The sequence below is a fragment of the Heptranchias perlo genome, chromosome 3 (assembly GCF_035084215.1).
Source record: "Heptranchias perlo isolate sHepPer1 chromosome 3, sHepPer1.hap1, whole genome shotgun sequence".
Taxonomy (NCBI): domain Eukaryota; kingdom Metazoa; phylum Chordata; class Chondrichthyes; order Hexanchiformes; family Hexanchidae; genus Heptranchias; species Heptranchias perlo.
The window spans coordinates 29,748,079-29,770,778 of NC_090327.1; the positions used below are offsets into that span (position 1 = coordinate 29,748,079).

General features: G+C 42.3%; 1 long non-coding RNA gene across 3 annotated transcripts in view; it reads left to right on the forward strand.

The window, feature by feature from the left end:
• The window catches only part of LOC137311296 (uncharacterized), an 81,288-nt gene that overhangs the window by 15,564 nt on the left and 43,024 nt on the right, over window positions 1-22,700 (forward strand). Inside the window, exon 1 of one of the 3 annotated variants that reach the window (XR_010960292.1) lies at window positions 9,091-9,803. The exons of 1 other annotated variant lie outside the window; for it this stretch is intronic. This is a non-coding gene — a long non-coding RNA (uncharacterized lncRNA). Of the gene's footprint in view, window positions 1-9,090; window positions 9,804-15,060; window positions 15,306-22,700 lie in introns of those variants that run through there. One more of the 3 variants, XR_010960291.1, reaches the window with a different exon arrangement.

Consider the following 22,700-nt stretch of genomic DNA (forward strand, 5'->3'; position numbering starts at 1 on the left):
TCGCACATGCTGTGATCCCTTTATTACAATTCAATACACAGTACATATCCTCTCATACATTTTTGTACAATACAGAGTGAGGTGGCCTTTCCCCATAGAGCCTTTGTGTAGGCCGTACCTCGCTTCAGTGTTTCCCGCAGCGCATACTCCTGGACCATTGAGTGTGCCAGTTGGCAACACTTGGTCGTGGACAGCTCCTTCAGCTGGAAGACCAACAGGTTTCCGGCGGACCAACTTCACCGAGTTGATGGTCTTCCAGCTGCAAATGATATGTCTCGGTGTGCATCCCGGGGAACAGCCCATAGAACACAGCGTCCTGTGTTACCAATCTGTTGGGGATGAATCGGGACAGATGTCAATGCATCTCTCTCCACACCTTCTGCGCGAAGGGGAGTCTTGACACCCTTGACAATGCAATACATGCAGAATAACTTTTGTGACTGGGAACTTTTAGACAAAGGAGGGTGTACATCTTAACAATGCCACCTTTTTGAATAATGGATGGCTGTTTAAAATGAGCTCTTTTTAGCAATTTTTATCCAAAAGTTGCAGTTTGAATTTTGGTTACTTTTCTCGGCTTGTAGCATTGTCCCGAGGTGTCAAGCATACAGTACAACATTGTAGAGCAGGAAATGGAAAGTATATGGTAGAATATGAAGTCAATTTACATCAATATTATTCACCGTACGTTCAACCTCCAGTGGAAAAACAGTTCACATGTATCCTGCAACCTCAGTGAGGACATGACAGCTTGGCTACAGGGTTAGAAAAATAACTTTGGGCCTTTCTTGGAGTACTTGTACACTTTCTAACCCCATTCCTTCTTTACACGTGTCTGTGCATGCAAGTTCACAAAACACCTGAGTTAGCAGTCTTTCCAGAAACACAATCTAATAGAACGCGTAGACTAGTTTTTCAATCCACCACATTATTTGACCATTATTTAATTTTTTAAAATTAAAACCATTAGTTTGTTTCAGAGGTGACCTTGGCTTAAGGATTAACTGTTGTGACTGCAATAATGGTTGTGTCCTTTGTGTTTGTGGTATAATAAATGCAAGTTCATTCTTGCTTAATGAGTTATTTATTAAAGCATAGGTGGTGAGATTCGAGAGTTGATTTAATGAATGGGAACAGCTGCAGCTAGCATGCTGGAAGAATGGAGTAAACTAGCTTGAGTAAATCAAGGTGGCATTAGGTTGTTTTTTGCACTATATATAGTTGTCATATTGTGTTTTGTTATCATGTTAAAGTTTTCATAACTGAAGGGGGAAAATATTTTCTGCTTTCCCTATTATTGTTGAAGTCAAGTCCATAATTTCTTTTCTTTTAAAGGGGAACTAGATTGTTGCTTGAAACGAGGAGTATGGGGAATGGATGGAAGAGTGGGATTAGACTGTGGAAAAACAATTAGCACAGACTTGATGGGCTGAGTGTTCTGTATGTGCTGTAGTATTGTATAATTCTACGTGAGCTTGCTTCGAAGCATGTTCACTACTTTGTTGGACCAACCATGCTGTGGTCTGTTGCTACATATGCTAATCACTATTCAATTAGTGCTGAGAGCTATTGATGCACTAATGTAGGTCCAAGAAGCCCTCTCTTGGGATTCCAGCTGTCTGTCCTTGAATTAATCTGTGAAATTTGGCAGAATGTATATGTTCATGGGGTAGATGACCTGACTCTGCAGTAAATACGGTAACTTAGCAAGACCAAACAAATACAAATCTAGCTTATTCACAATTGTGAATGCTTTTAATGTTTTCTAAGAATAGAGCATTAGAAATTGACTGCTGTTTTTACTTGTAAGAGCCCATTTCTTTGAATTCCCCATAAGACTTTGAAAATGCCAGTACGTTGTTTACTTGCTAAAAAGTGGTAGCATCTGGATTTTTCCACATTGAATTCCAGAGAGTTTTTATTAGGTTTTCACTCAAACCTAAGTACATTGTATGCATGCAGTTAGAATTCTTGAGACAGTCTAATCTGAGTTGGGAGAGGGGTGTCTGCCTTTTAAAAGTCTGTGCATAACTAAACAGGAAATGCTCCTGTGATGGTGCCACTTCATTGCAATTCAATTTATGTTGTATTGAGTCAAAACCAAAGCAGTGAACTTTCACTCTGATTGGACTTCAGCTGTACTAACGCCACTTAACTGAGGACAGTGGAGCGAGCGATGTCTGTCTGCTTACATAAAACATCATGACACTCCTGACCTTCAAAGATGCTCTTGAGCCACTTGATGCCTAAAGGTCCCTCTCTTGATACTGTTTCCATGGCACTGTTCCTAACATTCTGGGTGTATACATGTTATAATTGTACCACTGGGAGACACTTGTCTATTGAGAATCCTGTCTCCCAGAAATTAAGTTGCGCAGTTCCAGAGCACAGCAGAATTTCCAGTAGGTCCTCAAAGTGAGTGCCTCTCGGTGCCTTTTTATTAAATATAATGTTAAATCAAAATAAGTGTTTATAGCAATAAGTTCTCTATTTTGGATAAGTTGCTGTACTAAATAATAGAGGGCTGGAGGAGGACAAAGAGCAAGTAAACTAATGAAAACCTTCATTTAATTATTGACTTTCTGTTGACCCTTTGTTATTGTCTTAAACTGAGTAATACTAAGGGAAAGGCTTGACTAGTCCTAGTCTGTATGCTAATATATACTGCTCAAAATAGCTGTTTATATTGTAGTTTCAGTTAGGCCTGGATTTAGTCATTCTAATATTGTCCTAATGTGCCATTGTTAAAATGGCCAGTGGCTTTTGAAACGCAGCGTGCCCCTTTTTAAAAGAAAAAGTGATAAATGAAGGTCAGAATCGCTTCCTAGGAAACAGCACATAATCCTCTTGTTAACCTGTCTTGCCTTAGCATAATATGTTTATATGGTCTCCGTTTCCCTGTGTCTCTCTCTTTCTCCCCACCCCCCCCCCCACTTCTCAAACTATGCAAATGGGTTGATCCTATCCAGTGATTTAAGAAGGAAGTTTGTTCATTTTTTTTTTCATGAATCCAGATCAAAATTAGCGCATTCGCCTTGCTTGTATCTCTGGTTCACTTATTGCGTATTTAGGGTTTAGTTTCAGTATATTTGCATCCTGTTGATACACTTGTAACCTTTTTCTCATAAATCATCTGATTATTACATGCAAGCCTCTGTATAACAGTGTAGTGTAGAAATGTATAGTGACCTTATTTGAATCAAAGTGCCTCAATGGTTCAGCTGCACTTTTTTTTTTCCCCTGATTCCATTTTCTCCCCTCCTATCTTGAAGAGGCTGACTAATGCTTGGGGTGTGGTTCAATAAATGGCAGTCATCGTCCAATGCCTTGTCCAGTGGACATTCTTTGTGTTGGCAGGATCAAGCTTAGCTGTAGGATATCATTGCTGAGTTGGATCCTATCCTCACCCAATGTCCACTCATGCACACTTTCCAGTGATGGTTGTTGAGTTTTGCTATTGTAAGTGAGATTCCTGGCAAATGTTCTTGCCCCCAATCCCCTATCTCTCCTGGCACACGAGAGCTGAAATCAGTACAGTACTGCAAATGTCATGCTGGTCAGTTATGGTGTTGCATAAACCTGAGGTTCCTTTTGATTGCACGCCTATTGGTACTTAAAATTTCTTTCCATATACCAACCTCTGATCAGATAATTATTTTGAAGAAAAAAATACAAGGGAAGTAATACAACCTAAGGGTTTGGATGACCACGTTAAACTGTTCAATCTTCACTCACTAGGTTTATGATGTCACCTGAATGCCTTGATAATGTTGCACCTTTTGTAATTTGCACTGAAGTATGTTTTCCTATATTTAATTAGCAGTAGTTACATACATAAAAGCAACCACTTTGTCAGTCAAACAAGTCGGCTGATTTATTTTCAATAGGGGTATTGATCTTGGAATTCTCAAAAGTCAGCTGTCAAAAGTTTTTTCAAATTTGTTGTTTGTTTTACAAGGAACATTGGAATCGAATATTATAATTTCGAAGTACTATCACCACCAACCCCAATCCCATGCTTCTGGTTTTTTTAAAGTTATGAAAAACACCCAAGGTCATGTCAAATTTTCTGCTCATAAAGACCGTCCATTTCAGCTCTCCTTCCCTCCAGAGCCGCCCTGGTGAAGATACTGATTTTAATTTGGGTCCTACCGTGAACTGAACTGGGAGCCAGTGCAGCCGCCTGATCTAAGGAAAATATGCTGGGTCCCCTGCGTACTTTGAGGAACTGACTGGTTTTGGGATCTGTAGCGTTATTTGTTTGGACTTTCAGAAAGCTTTTGATGCAGTGCTGTACAATAGGTTAATTCGTAAGATTATAGTCCTGTGGGATAGGAGGGAAGATCTGAGATTGGATAGGGAATTGTTTGTTTCCTTGAAAGGCGGAGGACTGGTCAGAACATTACCGAATGTCTATTTATAAAGCGCATACACCGTGACTTTTTTTTCTTTGCACATTTCTTATCGCAACAAAGTCTTGCATGGTTGACCAATAGCTTGTTTTTCTGCGTTAGGCCAGTCCAAATTTGAGGCCCCCACTGCAATCACCAGTGACACTTCAGGGTATCGGAGACTCTACCCAGACAGTGATATCACTGGGGCAACTTGGAGGCAAGATGACTTTACAAATAGAGCCTGCATTGGTGTAAGATAGAGGTTCCCAAACTTTTTTTGCTATCACCGTTCCCCCCCTTCCATCTTCCATCTTTGAGTTTTATTACTCACGCTTTCTAGGAGTCATTTTGCAAAGGATTTAATTTTCTCAACTAACACAACATATTGCTTAAGACAGAAAGCAATGTTAATAGCACAGTACCGATATTATAGGAACAGGAGTAGGCCATTCAGCCCCTCGTGCCTGCTCCGCCATTTGATAAGATCATGGCTGATCTGTGATCTAACTCCATATACCTGCCTTTGGCCCATATCCCTTAATACCTTTGGTTGCCAAAAAGCTATCTATCTCAGGTTTAAATTTAGCAATTGAGCTAGTATCAATTGCCGTTTGCAGAAGAGAGTTCCAAACTTCTACAACCTTTTGTGTGTAGAAATGTTTTCTAATCTAGCTCCTGAAAGGTCTGGCTCTAATTTTTAGACTGTGCCCCCTACTCCTAAAATCCCCAACCAGCGGAAATTGTTTCTCTCTATCCACCCTATCTGTTCCCCTTAATATCTTATAAACTTCGATCAGATCACCCCTTAACCTTCGAAACTCTAGAGAATACAACCCCAATTTGTGTAATCTCTCCTCGTAACTTAACCCTTGAAGTCCGGGTATCATTCCAGTAAACCTACGCTGCACTCCCTTCAAGGCCAGTATGTCCTTCCGAAGGTGCGGTGCCCAGAACTGCTCACAGTACTCCAGGTGCGGTCTAACCAGGGTTTTGTATAGCTGCAGCATAACTTCTGCCCCCTTGTACTCCAGTCCTCTAGATATAAAGGCCAGCATTCCATTATCCTTCTTGATTATTTTCTGCATCGGTTCATGACACTTCAATGATCTTTGTACCTCAACCCCTAGGTCCCTTTGGGCATCCACTGTTTTTAACTTTTTACCATTTAGAAAGTACCCTGTTCTATCCTTTTTTGATCCAAAGTGGATGACCTCACATTTGTCTACATTGAATTCCATTTGCCACAGTTTTGCCCATTCACCTAATCTATCAATATCGCTTTGTAATTTTATGTTTTCATCTACACTGCTTACAAAGCCACCAATCTTTGTGTCATCGGCAAACTTAGATATGAGACTTTCTTATGGTATTGAATAAACTTGAAGATGAACGAATATCCGATGACTTGCATTTATTTGTCTGTGATTAGGATGATACAGGGTGGGCAGAGAAAATATTTGCTGAATTTTGTGTAAAGCTGAGACAAAAACTCCAGAATTACATCTTTAACTTCTAGGACTGACATTTCACAGTCCACAATGAACTTACTTCTTGCAGCACATAGCTGCTCCAAAGTAAAAGTTTTTTGGCAAAAGTCTGTGCACAAAAAAGTACAATGAAAAGGTAAAAGTTCTTAACCTTGCGAAAAAATATTAAGTTTATTGAGCTTGTCAAATGTCAGCCAAATAGCACAGTAAAACCTTAGCAGCTAAGCTTTTGTAATTTCTTTTAGTGCTTTTGCCTCAGTAAGTACACCTATTTCAACAACCACCCATCCAGAAGTTTCTCCACTATTTAGCGTCATTGTTTAACGTTTTCTCAAATTTTTTCATTGAATTTTAACCTTGCAGTTGTATGCTGTTGCAAAGGACTGAAATCGGTGAAATCAGAATTATGTCTAGGTAACATTGTCTTCAGTAGCTGGTTTCTGGCACTCTGTCCCAGTTTTAAGCTCAGTTCCATATAACACCTGCTGGAAGACAATATTCTAAACTTCTGGCACAACAGACTAAATTTTAGTTGAAACTGTGAAAGGAAACTGGACTGTTCAACGCAAGCTGTTGACCAGATAAAATGACCAAAATCAGCATTGGAGGCTGTGGTCTGTTCCATCAGTGCTGTGCAGAAAAATATTTTAATTGTTGCAAAGTAGAAGGTGGTAAAGAAGGCATATGGGATACTTGCCTTTATTAGCCAAGGCATAGAATATAAGAGCAAGGAGGTTATGATGGAGCTGTATAAAACACTGGTTAGGCCACAGCTGGAGTACTGTGTGCAGTTCTGGTCGCCACACTACAGGAAGGATGTGATCGCTTTGGAGAGGGTGCAGAGGAGATTCACCAGGATGTTACCAGGGCTGGAGCGCTTCAGCTATGAAGAGAGACTGGGAAGATTGGGTTTGTTTTCCTTGGAGCAGAGGAGGCTGAGGGGGGACATGATTGAGGTGTACAAAATTATGAGGAGCACAGATAGGATGGATACTAAGGAGCTTTTTCCCTTCGTTGAGGGTTCTATAACAAGGGGACATAGATTCAAGGTAAAAGGCGGGAGGTTTAGAGGGGATTTGAGAGAGAACTTTTTCACCCAGAGGGTGGTTGGAGTCTGGAACTCACTGCCTGAAAGGGTTGTGGAGGCAGGAACCCTCACAACATTCAAGAAGCATTTGGATGAGCACTTGAAATGCCATAGCATACAAGGCTACGGACCAAATGCTGGAATATGGGATTAGAGTAGACAGGGCTTGATGGCCGGCGCGGACACGATGGGCCGAAGGGCCTCTATCCGTGCTGTATAACTCTAAGGACCAAACTGGAATATAGAAATAAAAGAAAGTAATGGATCAAAAAGGGGACAAATATGGAAAAAGTAGAGGGCAAATCACCTCTGAAAGGATGACAGAAGCAGTTTCAACAGTAATTTTCAAAAGGGAATTAGATATATACTTGAAAAGGAAAATTTTGCATTGGTGTAGGGAAAGAGCAAGAGAGTGGGACTAATTGGATAGCGCTTTCAAAAGGCCGGCACAGGCATGATGGGCCGAATGGCTTCCTGTGCTCTTTGGTTCTATGACCATTGGACCCAAAAGCATGAAATTCACAGATTTGGAAAGAAAGCAGAGATTTTTGGAACCTTAGGCATTTATTAGTTTATACAAGTAATAAACGCAAGACAGCAAAAGTCTTTAAAAGCTACAAAAAAAAATTTCCTGTCCTGCAGGTTAGCCAATTTTGGCAAAAGTGAGATGCTTGGAGATCATGCAACTTTGAATAGTTAAGGATAATAAAGCATTTTCTTTCCCTTTTCTCCCAAAGGCTCTGACTCATGCTGGGTTACAATTCAACAGCGAACAGAAACACTCCAGCTCCTCACCCAAGTAGTTATTCCTTGTGCTTATGCCTGGGCAGTGAGTGTCAGTATGCTATTCTACAGCGAAAGGCATCAAAGTCAAGCCCAATCCTGTCCTCACCTGACCATTCCGTACTCTCACCTTCCAGCAGGAGTCACATGATAAATTGGAAACAGGGATAAATACAGAAAGTGGTGGAAATTGCAGCCTTCTCCCTTTTCTTTGCTTAAGATCGACTGCCACTAGTGCTAGAGTGAAAAAATTTAGGTCCACTTAATTGTAAACACCCAGCAGCACAATTATGGATTTTGTTCTTCCAAAGTTGTTGTTTTTTTTGAAGTGATAATTTTGAGCTATAGAATGGTATGCTGGCATGAGCAATTTGTAGTGACGAATTGAGATAGCAATTAAAAAAGGCTAGTGAAGTAGATAATCACTACAGGAAAATGCTTCACTTCCTGGTTCTTGTAATTGTAGTTGCAAGCTCATTTCCCCTCGCGCGCGCCCCCCAACCCCCCCTCCCGGCTCTCAAACTGCTGTTTGTTTTGTTGGGCTGGTGATTTTTTTTCCTGCTATTTTTATTGTGTAATCTCAAATTTCTTGTGAAAGCTCAAAAGTATTGAAAAATGATTTGCAGACTACTGCGATTTCTAGAATCTTTTTGAAAAAAGTCAAAAGTATTGTATTTTCTTCCTCCGAATATAAATGTATTCTCTAGTCAGGTGACTTCTTCATAGTCAGCACACACTCAAAGTTCTTTTAGTTGTGGGGGGTAGAGCGGATTTGACATTTTTATTGTTTCAATGACACATCTATATCTCCAAGTCTGAAGCATGACTATTGAGCAAAAATGTATTTTTCCTCGGTAAAGAAAATATGTAGAAGTCAATCAAAAGAATTTAATGCTGTGTTTAATTCCTTTTTTTAAAAAGGATTTTTCAATAAAATCCCATGTAAAGATTGAAAAGAGCAGGAGGGAGCTTGTGATCCATTCAACGGTATTACCATCACCGAATCCCCCACAATCAACATCCTGGGGGTCACCATTGACCAGAAATTTAACTGGACCAGCCATATAAATACTGTGGCTACAAGAGCAGGCCAGAGGCTGGGTATTCTGCGGCGAGTGACTCACCTCCTGACTCCCCAAAGCCTTTGCACCATCTACAAGGCACAAGTCAGGAGTGTGATGGAATACTCTCCACATGCCTGGATGAGTGCAGCTCCAACAACACTCAAGAAGCTCGACACCATCCAGGACAAAGCAGCCTGCTTGATTGGCACCCCATCCACCACCCTAAACATTCACTCCCTTCACCACCGCCGCACAGTGGCTGCAGTGTGTACCATCCACAGGATGCACTGCAGCAACTCGCCAAGGCTTCTTCAACAGCTCCTCCCAAACCCACGACCTCTACCACCTAGAAGGACAAGAGCAGCAGGCAAATGGGAACACTACCACCTGCACGTTCCCCTCCAAGTCACACACCATCCCAACTTGGAAATATATCGCCGTTCCTTCATCGTCGCTGGGTCAAAATCCTGGAACTCCCTTCCTAACGGCACTGTGGGAGAACCTTCACTACACGGACTGCAGCGGTTCAAGAAGGCGGCTCACCACCACCTACTCGAGGGTAATTATGGATGGGCAATAAATGCCAGCCTCGCCAGCGACTCCCACATCCCACGAACAAATTTTTAAAAAAAATTTAGGTGTTGCCAACCTGTTTTAAAAGATGGTCAGAAGGTTAGGAGCTGCACAGTTTGAGATTGTGGAAAAGACATAGGAGATGGTGCAACATAATGAAGATCCAGGAAGTAGGAAGAATTTGCTGGATATTTGAATGAGAACGTATTTGAACATTATATTTTTAAAAATGCAGATGCAGCTAATCAGAGACACTGCAGAGCAATATGGAATCATAGAAAATTTACGGCACAGAAGGAGGCCATTCAGTCCATCGCGTCCGCACCGGCTGAGAAACGAGCCACCCAGCCTAATCCCACTTTCCCGCATTTGGTCCGTAGCCCTGCAGGTCACGGCTCTTCAGGTGCACATCCAGGTATTTTTTGAAATGAGTTGAGGGTTTCTGCCTCTACCACCCTCGGTCAGTGAGTTCCAGACCCCACCACCCTCTGGGTGAAAACATTTTTCCTTATTTCCAATCTTTCTACCAATCACTTTAAATCTATGCCCCCTGGTTATTGACCCCTCCGCTAAGGGAAATAGATCCTTCCTATCCACTCTATCTAGGCTCCTCATAATTTTGTACACCTCAATCAAATCACCCCTCAGCCTCCTCTCTTCCAAGGAAGACAATCCCAGCCTATCCAATCTGTCATCATAGCTAAAATTCTCCAGTCCTGGCAACATCCTCGTAAATCTCCTTTGCATCCTCTCTAGTGCAATTACGTCCTTCCTGTAATATGGTGACCAGAACTGTACGCAGTACTCAAGCTGTGGCCTAACTAGTGTTTTATACAGTTCCAGCATAACATCCCTGATTTTATATTCTATGCCTCAACTAATAAAGGAAAGCATTCTATATGCCGCCTTAACCACCTTATCTACCTGTCCTGCTACCTTCAGGGATCTGTGGATATGCACTCCAAGGTCCTTCACTTTCTCTACACTTTTCAGTATCCTCCCATTTATTGTGTATACCCTTGCCTTGTTTGCTCTCCCCAAATGCATTACCTCTCACTTCTCCAGATTGAACTCCATTTGCCACTTTTCTGCCCATCTAACCAGTCCATTGATATCTTCCTGCAGTCTACAGCTTTCCTCCTCACTATCAACCACACGGCCTATCTTTGTGTCATCCGCACATTTCTTAATCATGCCCCCCACGTTTAAGTCCATATCGTTAATGTATACCATAAAAAGCAAAGGACCTGCGGCACCCCACTGGAAACAGCCTTCCAGTCGCAAAAACACCCGTCGACTATTACCCATTGTTTCCTGCCACTGAGCCAATTTTGGATCCAATTTGCCACATTCCCTTGGATCCCATGGGCTTTTACTTTTTTGACCAATCTGCCATGTGGGACCTTGTCAAAAGCCTTGCTAAAATCCATGTAGACGACATTAATTGCGCTACCCTCATCGATCCTCCTTGTCACCTGCTCGAAAAATTCAATCAGGTTAGTCCGACATGACCTTCCCTTAACAAATCCGTGCTGATTATCCTTGATTAGTCTGTGCCTTTCTAAGTGACAGTTTATCCTGTCCCTCAGAATTGATTCCAATAATTTGCCCACCACCGAGGTTAGGCTGATTGGCCTGTAATTACTCGGTCTATCCTTCGCTCCCTTTTTAAACAACAGTACAACATTAGCAGTCCTCCAATCCTCCGGCACCACACCTGTATCCAGTGAAGTTTGGAAAATGATTGTTATATGGTGCCACTGCTGGTAGGACCATAAAAATGTCTCTAGAATGCAACCAGTCAAAAGATGAATAAGATGATAATATTAGATTGATAGTCTGCATTTTTTGTTTGATTTGGGAGGTTAGTAGTTTTTCTTGTAAATTATCTCTAGTTTCTTGTCTTTCTGATGTGTTCTCTCCAATTTATTTAATCTCAAGTTGTAAGTGGTCTATTGGAGCAATGGACTTGATTCATCTTTTCTCATTTTGGAGCTGGTGTTTAGATGGTAGGCTTGCATGACTAAAGACCACTATAATGCAGGGTTGGTTGACGTATAATTAATAAGCAAGGGCCTTCATGAATTTAGTGTGACTGCATTTCAAAACACAGTGTTACCTATATGCTGAGCAGGACTGTAACTACGCTAACATCCAATGATTTGAGTGATTTTGCTGTTGCTAAAGGGCATGGGTGAGCTCCACTTTCATTAGCGTGAAACAGTCAACCAGCAGAAGTGGTAGGGGAGAAAGAGAGACGCACACAAATAATGGGGTTGTGGGAGTGATTTGGGGCAGAATTTAAAATTTGCAGAATGTGGGAGAGAAAATTAAAAAGCAGGAAGAGGGATAAAGAATGAATGAGACTTTTTATTGGGGGAAAAAATCACTGATGGGAAAATGAAACAAAGACAAGTTTTTTAATTTAAAAAAAAGATTGGGGTTGGCATTGGGTGATTACAATTTACTAAAACCCAAGTAAAAACTTTGGTTAGCCATGTCAATTTATCCTAATGGATAAAAGTTTCAGTTCTCTTCTTCAGTTGACTTGGATCCAGTTTTTGTCTTAACGTATCTAACTTGTATTCTCAACGCAATACACAGTCATGCAGCAGAATTTAAAACTCCTACAATCAGTTGCTGTTGTGCATATAACAAAAGTGTCTCGTCATAGCCACCCTCTGGAAAATTTTGATCTTTACAGAGAACTTTGAATTAATGCTAAGTAATGAGCTTAGCATTTTGCCGTGGTTAAGAATGGTGGGCGGCAGTTAACAAGAAATGGTATATCGAGGTAAATTTCTGTCTCTGAGCTAACTGGTTTTATTTTTAAATTTGTCTGTTAGTCCTTATTTCAGCACCACATTACAGTATGATTGGGCCACTAGATTGATATCTAGTACAAAGATCCTTCATTGACATGTTAGGCTTAGAAAGCTGGGACTTTTGCCTCTAGAAGTAGAATTGATTTGATTTGAGGGCTTTAAAATAAGGAACGGATTTGATTTGGTGCGTTTGGATGGGCTATTTAAGTTAGATATGTTAAGGAGGACCGGGGACATGACTATAAGTTATGTATGCATGTACCTAGGTTAGATGGTAAGAGAGATTTCTTTTCACAGAGAAGTGTCGACCTATGGAACAAGTTGCCAGCTGGTGCAATGTGCGCGGCTTCACTGTAGGCATTTAAGAGGGAGCTGGATGAGTTCCTGAATGTGGCTGACATCTCTACATATAGAAGGGAGATGGGGTATTGGAGGAAAAGACTCCCAGTCACTGATGTCCTAGAACTTGTTTGATTGGCTTTGGAGGTCAGGGAGGAATTTGACCTAATGTTTTTGCCACTCCCAAGAGTTTACGTGGCTGGCAGGTCGGTTGCGGGGCGTGCTTTGGGGGACATGGCTAGGGATCATGGTGTGCATAAACAGCACCATGACCATATGGGGCAGGCTAGGTGGACCAGCTGGTCTCTTCCTGTCCAACATTTTAGTATGTACATATGTAGAATAAACTTACATTTTTATAATAACAACTTGCATTTATATAGCGCCTTTAACATAGTAAAACATCCCAAGGTGCTTCACAGGAGCGTTATCAAACAAAATTTGACACCAAGCTGCATAGAGATTTTGGGATATGTGACTAAAAGCTTGGTCAAAGAGGTAGGTTTTAGCGTATTATATGTCCATAGGATGCTGCAAAGCACTTTTTTTTTCTTGTGATGTGGGTGTCGTTGGCAAGGCCACATTTATTGCCCATCTCTAGTTTCCCTTGGTGATGGTGCTTCATAACCACTGTGCTACTTTTGAAGTTTATATAGACAAATGTGTCAGTCAGTTTGCACAAAGCAAAGTCCCACCAACAGCAAATGAGATGAGTAACCAGTCAATCTATTTTTAGTGGTGGTGGTAATTGAAGAAATAATGTTGGGAGAACTCGCTCCCTTCAAATAATACCATGGAATATTTGATGTTCGCCCGAATTACAGGAACAGGCAGATGGGGCCTCAGTTTAATATCTCATCTGAATTATGGAATTTCCAATAATGCAGCATTCCCCCAGTGCTACACTGAAGTTCTGGAGTAGTAATGAAGCTATTGCAATATGAGTAGCTTTATTACAGTTCTAATTACTTTGTAGAGCCAAAATATGCACCAACACAATTTTTTTAAAACAAACACTTGAATTCTGCTTGCTCCTATTTTCCCCCTTTTTTAATTTAGCTTTTTTTTGGCAAGGAGGACTTTTTTTTTAAAAGTAAAGTTTAAACCCCTTTGCTTGCCTACTTTCTTTACTTTGGTTTCCTTCTATTTATTTTGGAGTTGGGAGCACATTTCTAGCAACTGTCTTTTCATTGGATTTAAGGGTTTTTTTTCAGCCAACCAAAAGACCAGATTTGGATGATTTCTATGGTCTCTGAAACCAGGTTGTGGCTATCAAAGGAGAATACTTATCCATAGCACTGGATGTGTTAATTGGTGCAGAGCATTCAAATTCTTTAACATAATTCATGTTTCCTCTAAACCTTCTACAGTCTGCATCTATCCAGTGCTGTATAGAATTGTTGGCACTCTTTTGACTAGTGACTTAATTGACCATGTGCAGTTTGAAGGATTAATCTGAGATTGATATTCAGTGACCTTGAATTGCTGTAGTAGTGAGGCGGACTGGCATAAACAAATTGTAAATGTTTTTAGACATTAAAGGTAACTTAGTTTTAGGTTGGTGCGCAGTGATAATCTAATACTTAAGTTTGTATATTTTTAGGGATGGGAAAAAGAGATGGTGTATATTTTGGGGGTGGTGGAGAAAGTTGAGACGGAAGAGCTGTTTTTCATTGTCAATTAAAATGCATGTAAACAGTGACATTTAAAATATAAATTTGGCCTCAAACCTCGTAATCTTTAATAATAAACTCACCAGACTGTTTTAACTTATCTCTTGTGTGAAAGTCAGCTGGATTGGGCAGTTTGCTATTCTTAATCTGCAGTTTATTAGTAATGGTCAGGCTGATGGTATTGCCCTTACCTTGCTGCCCCTCAAACAGCCTCAATCCCTAGTTTCTCTTTTGTGATAGAGAGAAGTTGAAAGCAGGAAGGGGGAGTCACTATTGCAAGACCTGAGAAATCTGCTATACAGGAGTGGCAAGAATGTCCTGCCTGTTTACATGGAAATAAGTCCCAAGCAGTCTCCTTGCTAATTGTGACTTCCTGTACAAGAGACGAAAAATCAGTTTTACATTTGTAATTTTACTTGTTTCCTTTTTCCTTCTGGAAGCTGCTTGGATATTTGAATTTGCAGTTAGATTTGCAGGCAAAGATACTTAAATTAAAACCAAAAGATTATTTACTCCGTTCAGTTCCTATCCAGGTGACAAAGGAAAAAGTGAGTGGGTTTGGACTGAATTATTGCCATGCATTTGTCAGCACTCTTGTGTGTCCTCCTTAGTACTAACGTGATGCATCATTTAGAGATGTTTCCTGTGAGGTCCATAATCTAGGAATTACTGACTGTTTACATTTTTGTAAATAAGTTGGATGGAAGTGAAGACAATTGGATTTTTTTTTTAAATGTAGTTGGATATTGCAAATGAAATGCTCACTTAAGATTTGACTTCAAAAACATTTTTATTCCATATTGTCAATGTTTGCACATTCCAGTACTTTTGATTCTGACACTCTTTTGTGCTCTTCCTAATTTTTTTTCTGAAATGGTGCCTGCTGCTGGAGTCATCAATAATGTCATCAAGGAACACCTACTCACCAACGTTCACTTTGAGTTCCACCAGAACCACTTGCTTCCAGTCCTAATCACATGGGCACCAGCTGAATGCTATGGGAGAGTTGAGAGTTGCTGCCCTCGACATCAGGGTAGCCGTTGACCAAGTGTGGCACCGACGAGGCAAAATTAATAATTTGTACTGCTGAGTATTTATTTTTACACAATTTAAACAGATATAGCATAAAAGTTTCATACATCATTGTTCTTTCTGCTTTGTGACAATACCGTTGAGTCTCCTGTGATACAATTGTGGTTTGTTGCTGTAAACATCCCCGACTGGAAGCTGTAAAATGGTTTCTCCAGCTTTCAGTCAGATGTTTGCGACCACCGACTACATCTGAACCTAGATTCTTGAAAATGATGGGAGTTGCTCGACATTCTCAATTAACTTACAACTGGAATATTTTTAACTCAAGTTTGACTTAATGGGCCCTCTGGGTTAATTGCCTTCAAGAACTACTTCAAGATAGATCCATAATTCTCTGCCTAGAACGTTTGAATTTTAAAAATAAAACTTTTGTCTGATTTTTGGAAGTTTTCTGGCCCAATAGGTAAGAAAGCAAACCCCTTGGGATGTTGCAATTTGTCACCTCCTAGGGTGGGGATGTGAGAAATCAGCTAGGGTTCCTGATCTCAGTGACCACATGCTGGAAAGTGCTCACCTATGATGGCTCTCATGGAGAATAGCCTATTGTCACTCACTATCCACACTTGCAACATTAGCAGGATCTGTAGGGCAGTGAGAGTCCAAGAATCAAAACACTATCTAGCCTTCAATGCCCTTTTCTAGTTCAGCCAGATAGATTTCAAAGATTGTTCACTTCGCTTGGTCCCCACCATTGCAATTTTTAACACTGGCTCATTTGATGTGAGGTTGAGAGAGAGACTGATACATTTAAAATCTGCAATTGTGCGCTCGTGCTTCATTACTGTTGGATTAGATAGTACTGTGTCTCTTTGTAGGTTTTGGATTCAGTTTTTAATTTTTCCATTGCATCATGTGAGACAGCAATTAAAAGATGTTTGGTACTGGGCCAAGCTGCAACAGTTTTAAATTTAAACACAGCTCTCAGCTGAATGGCACATCCTTTCACTCCCAATCACAATCTGGTAACCTGATTCAGTAGTGAGTGTCTTTTTAATGTTTGCCTTTCCATGTGTTGAGTCTGATTTGTTTAAGGTAAGCATTTTTGAGTCTGTTTTTGAGGGGAGCCTGAGAAACATGAGACCTGTTTGCAGTTTCTAAAATGACACTTCTGATGGGTATTTGTAACTACAATACTTATCAAATCAGAGATGTTGAGAGATTATATTAACACACAAAGTAGTAATGCTGGGAGTGATGTAAAACTTTGTGGATTGATAAGTAGTTGACTTGCAGGTAGCGGTTAATTGTGTCACCTTGTGGGGGTGCAGGAGAAGCTGGTGCCATGCTGGAGAATCATAGAAAGTACAACACAGAAGGCGATCATTACGCTCATTGTGCCTGTGTAATGAGGCTAGTGCTAGTTCGTCATTATGTAGGTGTCTACTTTAATCCAATTTTTTTTTCCACTTTCCCGATATCGTTCTATTTTCTTCCTTTTCAGGCACTTATTCAGTTCGCTTCTAAATAATGATATAGTCTCTTCCTCAATAATTATTTGTGATAAGTCATGGATGGGTACTGTAGTTTGGTTATGTTACAGGACTAGTAATCCAGAGGCCTGAACTAATACTGTAGAAAACATGAGTTTAAATCTCACGATGACAGTTTGAGAATTTGAATTCAGTTTCAAAATAAATCTGGAAATAAAAGATTGGTATCAGTAAAAGTAACCATGAAGCAATCTGATTGTCCTAAAAACCCAACTTGTTCACTAATGTCCTTAAGGAAAGGTAACCTTGCCTGGATGAGTGCAGCTCCAACAACACTCAAGAAGATCGACACCATCCAGGACAAAGCAGCCTGCTTGATTGGCACCCCATCCACCATCCTAAACATTCACTCCCTTCACCACCGGCGCACAGTGGCTGCAGTGTGTACCATCCACAGGATGCACTGCAGCAACTTGCCAAGAGATCTTCAACAGCATCTCCCAAACCCACGACCTCTACCACCTAGAAGGACAGGGGCAGCAGGCACATGGGAACAACACCACCTGCACGTTCCCCTCCAAGTCACACACCATCCCAACTTGGAAATATATTGCCGTTCCTTCATCGTCGCTGGGTCAAAATCCTGGAACTCCCTAACAGCACTGTGGGAGAACCTTCACCACGCGGACTGCAGCGGTTCAAGAAGGCGGCTCACCATCACCTTCTGAAGGGCAATTAGGGATGGGCAATAAACGCCAGCGACGCCCACATTCCATGAACGAATTTTTTTTAAAAACCTATCTGGCCTAAATGTGAATCCAGTCCCACACCAGCATGTGGGATTCTTAAACCGCCCTTTGAAATGACCTAGTAAGCCGTTCAGACACAACAAAGAATAACAAGTATAGTGGGAGCACCTTCACCACATGGACTGCAGTGGTTCAAGAAGGCCCACCACCACCTTCTTGGTACAAACAGGGATGGGCAATAAATGCCAGCATGCCACATCCTGAGAATAAATTTTTTTAAAAATTCATGTTCTAATAATCCTCTGGAAAAATTTCTTCACGTTTTCATTCTCCTAATGACCAATCTCAATCTATGCTGCCTTGCTCACCATCCAAAGTAAATAATCATTCACCATGTACCCTCTCAAAATCTTTCACAGTTTTAGAAACCTCTATTTGATTGCCCCCTGTCCACAATCTTCTCTCTTTCACTGGGGGGGGGGAAAAAACAATTTTCCAAGCCTTTCTTCATAAGCATAACGATCATTCCTGGTAACATTCTAGTGAATCTTCAGAATCATAGGTTACAACACGGAAGGAGGCCATTCAGCCCATCGAGTCCGTGCCGGCTCTATGCAAGAGCAATCCAGCTAGTCCCACTCCCCTGCCCTATTCCCGTAGCCCTGCAAATTTTTTCCTTTCAAGTACTTATTCAGCTTCTGTTTGAAAGCCACAATTGAATCTGCCTCCATACCCTCCACCCTCGACAGTACATTCCAGATCCTAACCACTCGCTACATAAAAAAGTTTTTCCTCATGCCACCTTTTGGTTATTTTGCCAATCGCCTTAAATCTATGTCCTGTGGTTCTTGACCCTTCCGCCAAAAGGAACAGTTTCTCTCTATCTATTCTGTCTAGACCCTTCATGATTTTAAATACCTCTATCAAATCTCCTCTGAACCTTCTCTGTTCCAAGGAGAACAACCCAGCTTCTCCACATAACTGAAGTCCCTCATCCCTGCAATCATTCTAGTAAATCTTTTCGGCACCCTCTCTAAGGCATCGCATCTTTCCTAATGTACAGTGCCCAGAACTGGACACAATACTCCAGTTGTGGTCGAACCAGTGTTTTATAAAGGTTCATCGTGACTTCTTTTCTTTTGTACTCTGTCTCTATTTATAAAGCCCAGGATCCCGTATGTTTTTTTAACCACTTTCTCAACCTGCCCTTCAATCTTCAATGATTTGTGCACATAATACCCCTGGATCTTTCTGCTCCTGCACCCTTTTTAGATTTGTGCCCTCTAGTTTATATTGCCTCTCCTCGTTCTTCCTACTGAAATGAATATCTTCACATTTTTCTGCATTAAATTTCATCTGCCACATGACTGCCCTTTCCACCACACTGTCTATATCCTCTTGAAATCTATCTACAACTGGGTACGGTAGCATAGTGGTTATGTTACTGGACTAGTAATCCAGAGGCCTGGACTAATAATCCAGAGTCATGAGTTCAAATCGTGCCACGGCAGCTGGGGAATTTAAATTCAATTAATTAAATAAAATCTGTCTTTAAAAACCCATCTGGTTCACTAGTGTCCTTTTTAGGGAAGGAAACCTGCCATCCTTACCCGGTCTGGCCTATATGTGACTCCAGACCAACAGCAATGTGGTTGATTCTTAATCGCCCTCTGAAATGATGTGGAGATGCCGGTGATGGAATGGCGTGTACAAATGTAAGGAATCTTACAACACCAGGTTTTAGTCCAACAGTTTTATTTGAAATTCACAAGCTTTCGGAGGCTTTCTCCTTCGTCAGGTGAGACGATGGAGAAAGCCTCCGAAAGCTTGTGATTTTCAAATAAAACTGTTGGACTATAACCTGGTGTTGTAAGATTCCTTACATTTGCCCTCTGAAATGGCCCAGCAAGCCACTCAGTTGTACAGTCTCGCTACAAAAAGTCATAAGAATAAAACCGGCCGGGCCACCCTGCATCAGACCACTAGGCACCAGACACGACAAAGGCAAACCAAACCCAGGTGACCCTGCAAAGTCTTCCTCACTAACATCTGGGGACTTGTGCCAAAATTGGGAGAGCTATCCCACAGACTAATCAAGCAACAGCCTGACATAGCCATATTCACAGAATCATATCTTTCAGCCAACGTCCCAGACTCTTCTATCATCATCCCTGGGTATGTCCTGTCCCATCGGCAGAGTTGGCGGTACAGTGATATACTGTCAGGAGGGAGTAGCCCTGGGAGTCCTCAACATTGACTCCGGTCCCCATGAAATCTCATGGCATCAGGTCAAACATGGGCAAGGAAACCTCCTGCTCATTACCACCTACCGCCCTCCTTCAGCTGATGAATCAGTCCTCCTCCATGTAGAACAGCACTTGGAGGAAGCACTGAAGGTAGAAATGGCACAGAATGTACTCTGGGTGGGGGACTTCCATGTCCATCACCAAGAGTGGCTCGGTAGCACCACTACTGACCGAGCTGGCGGAGTCCTGAAGGACATAGCTGCCGGTTTGAGCCTGTGGCAAGTGGAGAGCGAGCCAACATGAGGGGGAAAAACCTACTTGACCTCGTCCTCGCCAATCTACTTGTCACAGATGCATCTGTCCGTGACAGTAGTGGTAGGAGTGACCACCGCACAGTCCTTGTGAAGACTGGACTTTGTCTCCACACTGAGGACACCATCTAACGTGTTGTGTGGTGCTACCACCGTGCTAAATGGGATAGATTCAGAACGGATCTAGCAGCTCAAAACTGGGCATCCATGAGTCGCTGTGGATGATCAGCAGCAGCAAAATTGTATTCCAGCACAATCTATAACCTCATGGCCCAACATATTCCTCACTCTGCCATTACCAACAAGCCAGGGAATCAACCCTGCTTCAATGAGGAGTGTAGAAGAGTATGCCAGGAGCTGCACCTAAAAATGAGTTGCCAACCCAGTGAAGCTACAACAAAGGACTACATGCATGCTAAACAACGGAAGTAACATGCTAAAGACAGAGCTAAGCGATTCCACAACCAATGGATCAGATCAAAGCTCTGCAGCCCTGCCACATCCAGTCGTGAATGGTGGACAATTAAACAACTAACAGGAGGAGGAGGCTCTGCAAACATCCCCATTCTCAATGATGGCGGAGTCCAGCACGTGAGTGCAAAAGACAAGGCCGAAGCGTTTGCAACCATCTTCAGCCAGAAAGGCAGAGTAGATGATCCATTGCGGCCTCCTCCCGATATCCCCACCATCACAGAAGCCAGTCTTCAGCCAATTCGATTCACTCCATGTGATATCAAGAAACGGCTGAGTGCACTGGATACAATAAAGGCCGTGGGCCCCGACAACATCCCGGCTGTAGTGCTGAAGACGTGCTCCAGAACTAGTCGTGCCTCTAGCCGAACTGTTCCAGTACAGCTACAACACTGGCATCTACCCGACGATGTGGACAATTGCCCAGGTATGTCCTGTCCACAAGAAGCAGGACAAATCCAATCCGGCCAATTACCGCCCCATCAGTCTACTCTCAATCATCAGCAAAGTGATGGAAGGTGTCGTCGACAGCGCTATCAAGCGGCACTCACTCACCAGTAACCTGTTCACCGATGCTCAGTTTGGATTCCGCCAGGACCACTCGGCTCCAGACCTCATTACAGCCTTGGTCCAAACATGGACAAAAGAGCTGAATTCCAGAAGTGAGGTGAGAGTGACTGTCCTTGACATCAAGGAGCCCTAGTAAAATTGAAGTCAATGGGAATCGGGGAAAACTCTCCAGTGGCTGGAGTCATACCTAGCCCAAGGGAAAATGGTAGTGGTTGTTGGAGGCCAATCATCTCAACCCCAGGACATTGCTGCAGGAGTTCCTAAGGGCAGTGTCCTTGGCCCAACCATCTTCAGCTGCTTCATCAATGACCTTCCCTCCATCATAAGGTCAGAAATGGGGATGTTCGCTGATGATTACACATTGTTCAGTTCCATTTGCACCCCCTCAGATAATGAAGCAGTCCGTGCCCACATGCAGCAAGATCTGGACAACATCCAGGCTTGGGCTGATAAGTGGCAAGTAACGTTCGTGCCAGACAAGTGCCAGGCAATGACCATCTCCAACAAGAGAGTCTAACCACCTCCCCTTGACATTCAACGGCATTACCATCGCCGAATCCCCCACCATCAACATCCTGGGGGTCACCATTGACCAGAAACTTAACTGGACCAGCCACATAAATACTGTGGCTGCAAGAGCAGGTCAGAGACTGGGTATTCTGCAGCGAGTGACTCACCTCCTGACTCCCCAAAGCCTTTCCACCATCTACAAGGAGTGTGATGGAATACTCTCCACTTGCCTGGATGAGTGCAGCTCCAACAACACTCAAGAAGCTCGACACCATCCAGGACAAAGCAGCCCGCTTGATTGGTACCCCATCCACCACCCTAAACATTCACTCCCTTTGCCACCGGTGCACCATGGCTGCAGTGTGTACCATCCACAGGATGCACTGCAGCAACTCCCGCCAAGGCTTCTTCAACAGCACCTCCCAAACCGTGATCTCTACCACCTAGAAAATCAAGGGCAGCAGGCATGTGGGAACAACACCACCTGCATGTTCCCCTCCAAGTCACAAACCATCCCGACTTGGAAATATAGTTCCTTCATCGTCGCTGGGTCAAAATCCTGGAACTCCCTACCTAACAGCACTGTGGGAGAACCTTCACCACACTGACTGCAGCGGTTCAAAAAGGCGGCTCACCACCACCTTCTCAAGGGCAGTTAGGGATGGGCAATAAATGCTGGCCGTGCCAACGACGCCCACATCCCATGAACGAATTTTAAAAAAAACTATCCTCCTCACTGTTCACTACACTCCCAAGTTTTATGTCATTTGGAAATTGTACCCTGTACACCCAAGACCAAGTCGTTAACATATATCAAGAAAAGCAGCGGTCTTAGTATCGACCCCTGGGGAACACCACTGTACACCTCCCTCCAATCTGAAAAACAACCATTCACCACTACTCTCTGCTTCCTGTTACTTAGCCACTTTTGTATCCATGCATTTGCAATACCTTTTCAGTGATTCTAATATCCTTTCTATGTGGGGTTCCCAAAACTGCACATAATACTCCAACTGTGGCTTATCCAATACTTTGTACATTTGTAATAGCCCTTGCTTTTTTATTCAACAGCCCTGTATATAAAACCCAGAACTCC